We start from the raw sequence: 9,837 nt of genomic DNA on the forward strand, positions 1-9,837 counted from the left end.
AGAGCAGTAGAGCATTGTCTTCGTCGTGGTAAAACCATCGAAGCAGAGCGTTGAGCACGATTGGAACAGAGGACTAAAGAAAGGCGAGGTTTGTGGAGCTTCCGGGGCAAATCCGCAATGAACGTTGTCCCTATCGTCGTAGGTGAATAATCTCGATAAGGGTATGTTAGTTTTTGTTTGTTCGGACTTGGTTGACGATGGTATCGTTGCAGACGTCAGTCGATTTTTGTTATTACGGTTTTTATTCGGTTGAGTTGTCCCTTATATTGAACTGGTTGTTATTATGGTTTTTTGATTGATGTTTGTTTTGCAAATTGTGTTGCCTGAATGTTGTGATGTGTTGTGTGTTGTTGTTAAGTGTTGTACTTTTGAACATGCATTGTTTTTGTATGACCAGTAGTATTGCAGTATATGTGGTAGTTTGCAAGGTCCGGATTGTGGTAAATGTGAGATTTGGATGGAGAGTATAGTGACAGTAAATGAGACGTTAAAAGAGTAAATTAGGTATTTGCTGAAAGTAGAATTATGTTTAGGATGACATCCAAAGAAGAAGGCTAAAGTGGTGAAGTATAAGTACAACCATAAGAAAATTGAAATATTAAATTGACTGTGAGAAATTTATATAGAGTAGTCGAATAGCATGCGTAATAAGAAAAAGAATCTTTCGTTGGTTGTCTAATAAGAAAGTTGGCCCCTTTAAAGGTAATGAAGAAAGAAAAATAGCATTGCTTTGATATTATGTTTGGTAGAAGATTTGTAAGGTTCGACAATGTTATTTTTGGTGTTTTGTATTCCTAAAAATGATGTGGAAAATATTAAAGATAAAGGTCATAACAGAGGATCTATGTGATTATAGGCATAGAATAAGAAAATACATGTTTGGTTACTGTAAATTTGTGTTCCAGGTTGGTAGTCCAGTCAATGTGATGTTAAGTGCATTATGTAGTGTAGTTGAATGAAGACGTGTTAATGATAGACAAATTACAGTGTTTGAAATGCATGAAGTAGGTGATGTATGTATTTGATATATTTTAAAATGTGTTGGGGTGTAGGATTTGGACGATATAATGTCAGAGTTGGAAAGTACTGATAATTTTCGTAGCTTCGTGAATGGTGATGGTGACAATGATGTTACTGAAGTGTATGAAAATGATGATGATGACCAACATGATGTCCGAGTAGAAGATGAGGAGGAGGTGGATTCAGAGTTACAAAATGACGATGATGGAGATTATGATGATTTTTGGATTCCAGGTTTGTCGAAAGAGGAATGTATCAGTATTGATAGCATGGTAGATATTAGACAGTTTGACATGAAAGAAATTAGCGATGAAGTTGTCGGCAGGTTGGATTTTGGTGATTTGGAGTTAGCGTATCAGTTCTATTGTTGGTATGCTAAAATCAGTGGTTTTTCTGTAAGGAATAGTCATATTGTTAGAAACACATGTATGGAAACACTGCAACAAACATTTGTTTGTTCATGTGCTGGTTATAGGAGATTTTCAACATCCGATACAAGGATACGATGAGAAAAAAAAAGAAACATGTGTGGTTGTGAAGCAATGTTTCGTGTTCATGTGCATTTTTGGACGGGTCGATGGTATGTGACATGTTGGAATTTTGACCACAACCATTTATTATTGGACCTAAAATTGTCATGCTTATTGTCAGGACATAAGGAAGATGTCCGCATCTGATATTATGCAAGTTGAAAATTATAGAAAAGTTGGCATTAGACCTCCGCACATGTACACAACATTTGCCAATCAATGTGGTGGATATGACAAGGTCAGGTTTATCAGGAAAGATATTTACAATGAAGAAGGGCGCATGAGGAAGCAACATAGTTCAGATGCAAGGGGTGCATTGAAGTATTTATATGATTTACGCAAGAAAGATCCAATGATGTATGTTTCGTACACCGCAGATGGAGAGTCAAGACTACAATGGTTGTTTTGGTGCGATACTGAGAGCCAATTGCTTTATGAGGTATTTGCTGACGTTCTGGCATTTGATGCCACTTACAAGAAAAATAAGTATTTGTGCCCTTTTGTTATTTTCTCTGGTGTGAACCACCATAATCAGACAATAGTTTTTGCTGCTGCTATTGTCACTGATGAGACGGAAGAAACATATGTTTGGTTGTTAGAACAGTTGTTGGTAGCAATGAAAGGAAAAGCTCCCTGTTCAATAATAACTGATGGCGGTCTGGCTATGAGGAATGCTATAACAAGAGTCATGTCAAGTGTTTTTCACAAATTGTGTGCGTGGCACTTATTGCGTAATGCATTGAGCCATGTTCGAGACAAACATGTTTTGAAATGGTTGAAGAAGCTAATGCTTGGTGATTTTGAAGTGGTCAAATTCGAAGAAAAATGGAAAGAGATGGTTGCTACGTTTGAATTGGAAGACAATACTTGGATTGCTGAACTGTATGAAAAATGGATGAAGTGGTCTACTGCCCATTTGAGGGGTTGTTTTTTTGCGGGCATACGGACAACATCTCGTTGTGAAGCCTTCCATGCACATGTTGCAAAATATGTTCATTCACGCACTAATTTAACCGATTTTGTAGAATAATTTCAAAGGTGTCTGACATATTTTCGATATAGAGTGGTTGTGGCAAATTATTCGTCAACATACGGGAATGAAGTTTTGCAAACAAATCTTCGATCTCTTGAGCGGTCTGGTGATGATTTGTTTACAAAGGAGATGTTTAAACTTTTTTAGTCGTATCTATGTAGGACTATTAAGCTAAGAGTCGTTGATTGCAAAGAGATGGTGACGTTTTCAGTTTACACGGTTGTGAAGTATTGTAGTGGAAGTGTTTGGTGTGTGTCGTATTGCCCATCAACGGTTGACTTTACATGTACTTGTATGAGAATGCAATCCATTGGTCTTCCATGCGATCACATATTGGTTGTGTTGGTTTCTTTAAATTTTATGGAGTTGCCAAGTAGTTTGATTTTGAATAGGTGGTCCAAACTTGCCACAAAACAAATGAAAGACAAATATCCGAATTTTGCAATGTATTGGGATTCCCAATTGATGGCCAGGTATGCCACTTTGGTTGAAGTTTCTAGACAAGTTTGTGTAGCCGCATACCGTGATGAAGAGGAGTATGACAAAATGTTGCATTTCCTATCCAATGAGGCTAGAAGGTTGAAGTCGAAGCAAAACACCGAACATTGTGTTGATGATAATTAGTCGCAACAACAAGATGGTGATGATTTTGATGGTATTTTAGACCCTGTTGTGGTTCGAAGTAAAGGATGCGGACAGGTCGGAATGGATGAATGTGACAGACAAAGGAGAATCCAAAAGTGTGGCCAATGTAGTGGAATTGGCCACAACAAGCGTTCTTGCACCAACCGTCCTCGAAATGGAAATGGTTGTATTTCATCCACGAACAAAGTAACAGTATGTTGCAAGCTACACATGAAAATAACTCTGAAGTGGTAATGAAGTTGTTGTTTGCCACAATTTGGTTAATTTTGATGTTATGCAGTTAATGATTACAATTTATTTTTTCTTAATGTTTGACAAAATGTTGCAGCCGTAGACACAGACATTTGTTGTTGGTAGTAGTCGTGTTGGTCCGTAATTATATTTTTGTTGTGTTGCAGAAGTGGATCGGTAATGAGTTGATGTTTGCATGAGTTCATAATTGTATATTGTATGTAGTATTGTCATAAAAATGGTCTAACATTGTTGTTGTAATACATGGCTGTGAATTTTGTTTTGCAGGATTATTGACAAAGATTGTAACTTCTGCAACCATTAAGCAATTATATAAGGGGGGTGTATTGGATTAAGATTTCAAAGGATTTTAAAAGACTTTTTTATGATTAAAAAGTCTTGTGGTATTCAATCAAGACTTTTATAAAATATAAACAAATCTTGTGGTATTCAATTAAGACAATAAAGATTTTTTTTTCAGGGCAACAAAATCTGTTGGTATTCAATTGAGATTTCTTACCACTTTTAAAATGTCTTTTGGTATTCAAAAGTAAATAGATTTTGATGGATTCTTTTGTGGAATGGATTTTGAGAGACTTTTTAGTTAGAAATACACATAAAATACTCCTCCAACAATCTCACCCAAACCCTTAAGACTTTTCATAATCTTCCAAAGACTTTTTCTTATCCTGCCGAACAAGACACAAACCACTACCAGGTTCATTCTCTTACAACTTTTCAATCAATTTTACCTATTTTTTTAATGGCAATCGATAGTCAATATTGTTCATACTATATGTATATTACGCAAATCAAAAGAAAAGGGTGTTGTATATGCTTCAAGATTTCGTATTCATATTGTTTTCAACGTCCAGGCAATGAATATGCATCAAAAGAATGGCAATTGATATGCATCAAGATTTCATATTGCTTTTTTTTTAGTACTGTATATGCAAATCAAAATAAAAAACTCTTTTTTTTTTTCTGTTTCTTCAACTTGTTTTTTTACAACGTCCATTATTATTATTATTATTTTCTTGTGTTATTATTAAAATGTTAATTATTAATGTGTTATTATTATTTTTTTGACAGCGTGCTATTATTATTATTATTGTGTTAATAATTTTTTAATTGTTATTGTGTTATTATTATTGTTATTTTGTTAATAGTTTTTTTTTAAATGATTTTATGATATATGAGTATTATTTTTATGGAAAATGCTAACATGTGCCCTTAAGACACTTGTTAGTGTATTATGTATAGAAATTTTGTATTGAAAGTTGTGCAATTTACTTTTTTAAAAGTCAAAAATTGTTGTTTTTAAGACATAGTTACTATTGGAAGTATCCTTAACATGTGCCCTAAGTGCGCATGTTAGCATGACCCTTATTTTATTATTAGGTAGTTTTTTATTGGTTTTTCTATTGAATTGTATATTATTCGGGATATAGTCACTATACTTTTGACAATTAGGAAACAATAACTATTTTTGTCAAATAACTAGTTTCTTATATATATATTAGCGATCAAATGGGGGATTCACAAGAAAATAACAAAGGAAAGAGTAGAGACAAAGATAATTATGTATCTTGGACTATGGAGGATACCAATGAGTTGTTGCACCTCTTGGTGGATGCTATGAATAGGGGATTGCGTGATGCCAATGGGTCACTTAGCAAACAAAATGTAGAACGAATAATACTTCCTCAACTCAATGCAAAATTACGAAGACAATGATCATGAACCCATTGTTCAAACATAAGAGCAGGAACGAGAAGATGCTAATATATGGAGGACTAATATAGGTTCAGATATGTGGAGAAATGCTAATAATTAGGCGAACATGAAGTGAGAATCACTTTGTTATTATTTTTCTAGGCAATAATGACTTTGTTATTAAAAGGTTTAAAATTTCTATCGTTTTTATTTTCTTTATTCAAACATTATAATTTATTTATCATCTTTTTCATTCACTTTTGTAACTTCCGTTATTTTTTTGTTTAAAATGTATTAATCTTTCAAAATCTTAAAAATCCATAAAGTACTTTGAAATCTTAAAAATCTGTGTTAGAAATCCATTAAAATCTTGGGTTAAGAATCCTGATTGTAAAAAGTCTTTTAAAAAAAATCTTTTAAAATCCCACAAAATCAATACAATCCCACATAATCTTTTAAAATCTTCAAGATTGTTTTTGTCAAAATATTCTCTCAAAATCCCAATCCAATACACCCCCCTTAATGTTGATACCGCATGACGCTATATGTAATCCATTTTTTAGTGAAAGACCACGTTATAGTTGGTGGTTGGTGTTTATTATACACCAAATTTGGTGAACGAAGTGTGGATTATAATTTCATTTATTAAATGAGCGTATACCAAATTATGTTTATGATATATTTCGTTTATAGTTTTTGCTTTGTATACCAAAGTCTGAAGTTTATTATTGAGGAAGTCATTTGAAGGATACAACACATATATTACAAGTAATTTTAGGAATATTTTTGCTGACGTAAATTTCAGGGTACAAGACATACAATACCAGCATTTATTTTCTATTATTATTGCTGACCTGAACTTAAGGCCACAACACATATATTACCAATTGAAGACGTCGGTAGATGTACGTGTAATAAATTATAAACTTCGGACACTGGAAAATTGATAAATGTCGAAGTTGATAATTAAATATAGTTTGTGTTTACAAATAAAACAGTAAAATGTTTTTTTAGGAACATAATAAGATCTTACATTTTAAGAGTAAAGCCAATATTTGCTGAATTTTTAAATAACTGTAATATTAAGTAAGATAATGATTATCAATTGAAGAATAAAAAAAGTACCAACAAGAAGAGTAATATTATAAGAGGGTACTTAAATAACCCAACATAATGCAGGAATAAATCCACAATTAATATAATAATAGTAAAAAAAAAAAACGAGAAGAGAAATTGTTTGTTAGCCGAAGGCTATTAAATTAGAATAGTCATATAATAACTAAATTAAGATAAAGTAAAGTATTATAATGAACTTCAGTCGAACTGCACGTCATCCCATATCAACTGCTTCCTGAACAGGACGTCCCATCCATGTTTGTGTAGTAGAAGACCACCTCATCTCCGGACATTAAATCATTGTCCGATAAGTTGTGGTACCATGGGTCAGCAACAAAAAGGACACCATTTTGCACGTTAATCTTCCATAGGCAACGCCTGCGACAACTGTGTTGCACATTCATGTATCGTTTATATTTATTTTTTGCAATTAAATATTTGAAAGCCTCCGGTGGCAGCACCTAGATTACAACGAAGACAGTGGTTAATGTTGTGAAAGTGAAATGAAAATAAAAGAAAGATGTATTATTATATTAAGCCTCGACTGGCAGCACTTACCAATGGATTTTTGTGTTGCATCATATCTTCATTAACATCGACGGTAAAAACATGCCGTCTGGTTGTTGCGGTTGACCTTGTGGATGGTTGTCTATAGCGAGGAGTTCTCAAGAAGACATGGAAAGTAGTATTTTTGTTGGGGGCAACAAACCTGATGACCACGTTTTCATACTGAATTCTTTGATGTCATCGACATAATATATTTTGTTTTCATATCTTCGAACTTTGATAAAAAAGTGTTCTCTCCGTTAACATCAAACACCACATAAGTTGGGTATTTGGGATACCAATTGATGTGGTAATTTAATGGAATGTCAATGTAATTCTGCAACAAAACAAGTTAATAAAATAAGACATTTTTGAACCAACATAAACACAAAAATGTTAGGGTACGAGAATACTAACTTTGTCAACATCCAATGTTGCCTTAAATCGATCGACTTTGGTACATCCCATAAAATTGTTGTGCCCCTATATGACAATAATTGATGTATTGAATGGCAGCAAAGTTATAACAATTTAACATAAATATGGAACTTGTCAAAAGTCGAAAATGTTTGTGCAAGACATACAAATAAGGAAAACACAAAGCAACTTATAACATTGAATGGAAGACAAACTGGAAAGTTTAAAAGAAAAAAACAAGCCTACGAAATTGAAAGGCCATGAATGTTGAAAGTAGAACAGAACACACACTTAACGAAAACACTACATAAACGATGGTTTACATATCGCACGTCAGAAAATTGGAAGACAAAGTGAGACAAAGTTATGTAATTGAAACGACATGAATGTGCAAAGTAGAGGAATATAACAGTTTACAGAACCACTACAGAAAGCAGGGTTTACATAACGCAAGTGAGAATATCGGAAGAAAAAATGAAACAAAATTATGTAACGCTATGTATATGAATGTGGATAGTAGAAAAAAATTGCATCGTTCACACAACCACTACAACCACTACAGAAACGACGGTTGACATAACGCAACCGACAAAATGTTAAGAAAACAGAAACAAAGTTATGTATTTCAAAGGAGATGAATGTCGAAAGTAGAAAAGAAAAGAACACATACTTAACAGAAACACTACGGAAAGCAGGGTTTACATAACACAAGTCCTAAAATGGGAAGAGGATGATGAATAGTGTTAGTCAGACGAACAACACAACATCAGACGTTTAAATAACACTCAGGAAACAATAACGAAGATACACATATAACCAAAGCATGGATAATGGAAAGGTAGTGAAAACTTACAAAAAAAGGAGGATGACGATGAAGCGGAAGCCATTCTGATTCGTGGAAGGAATGTTGTCGTTCATTTTTGTTTCCAGAGGGTGACAGCAAAAAAACACAATTTTGTAAATCGAAATTCCTTTTTATAACCCGTGCACATGTAACTTCCGTGGACTTATGCGGCACCGGTATTCAAAACGGTTCGTATTCCAATAGTAGTCGAAAATTAAATAATAAACTAATGGCTGCTACACTTCCAATCACGAATAATTTTAAATAATTATGTGTTAGTTAATAGTCATTAATTTCACATTTGTAATTACATGGGAATGTCATATTAATTTTAGTATGTATAATAAATTGTTTATTTATAGCAAAATGTTGTGTTCAATTAAAATAAATTGTGTTTTGTAATAATATTAATAATAATATTTATTATACTATACCCACATTATGTTATTTTCAATGTGTGCAGCAATGAAGAGTTTCGTCAACGTCAGTCTGCTACTCAATACTGATGATTACCTCGAAAAACTACGGCTACAATGAAGTAGTTGTCCATTGAAGGTAACCTTTGACAGTCTACTCATTAAATGGATGGGCATTGTTGCTTAATCCGCAAGAATTTCAATGATATGTGTTCAAGTTAATTTTTATATTTACCGGCATTACGACATGGGCATTGTTGCGATGTTGGCAGCTTTGAACCTGCAAGTCATTATAACAATACAACCAATGAACATATAAAATTATAAATTAAGCATAAACCATACACATCTTTCCGTTAATGATGACAAAATTAAAGCAAATAAGTCATCCAACATTGTCTTCTACCCGAAGGTAAGTGAGTACCATGACTACCCACAAAATTAAAGCAACATGATTGAAAGCTTCACAAAATAAAATAAGCAAAACATATTCGACTATTGACTGTGGACTGCAACATTCAAGTGGACTCGTCATGTTCATCCCATATGGGTTCCTTCCTGAAGATGATCTCCCATACATGTCCGTTAGGCCGGTAATAGAAGACGACCTCATCTCCACCCATCAAGTCATTGTCCGTTAAGAATCTGTGCCAAGGGTCATCCACATATTGTACACCATTATGCATGGAGATGGTCCATATGTGACAAACGCCACTCCTATGTTGCACGGTTATACATGGCCTTGAAGCATCAACAAAATCGACAGCCTCGGTAGGCAACAACTACAGGACAACAAAGGAAGTCACATGTCATACTATTGTTAACAACAAACTACGACTACTTCATCATATGCATAAGGTTTGACCAATGTTGTAGGTTTGGAGATAATACTGTCGGTTTTATTGACAGTAAACACATATTTCCTAGTGGTTGTGGGAGGCCTTCCACATGATTGCCTATGCAGCGGTGGCATAAAATCCAAATAAAAAGTGAAATAATTGTCGGGTGAAACAAAATGGACCAATACACCTTCATGTATGTTGAAGTTTCTTCTGAAGTCTTTCAGTCCATCAGCCAGGTAGTATTGTTGACCATTTTTCCTAAGCTTTATGAAGTGCGACGCTCCATTGTATTCTATCTACACATAAGCAGGGTAATATGGAGCTCATTGCTTATGATAAGCTCTGGGGACCTCAATGTAGTTCTGCAATGTTACATTTCATTTCACAATTGTAAGTTGGATCATTTAGTAAGATGGATAAAATTTGCTCTGTTGTTTTTAGAAAATGTTTGACATAGTTACCCTATCAACATGGAATACTG

The sequence above is a fragment of the Glycine max genome, chromosome 6, assembly GCF_000004515.6.
Source record: "Glycine max cultivar Williams 82 chromosome 6, Glycine_max_v4.0, whole genome shotgun sequence".
In the NCBI taxonomy this organism is placed as follows: Eukaryota; Viridiplantae; Streptophyta; class Magnoliopsida; order Fabales; family Fabaceae; genus Glycine; species Glycine max.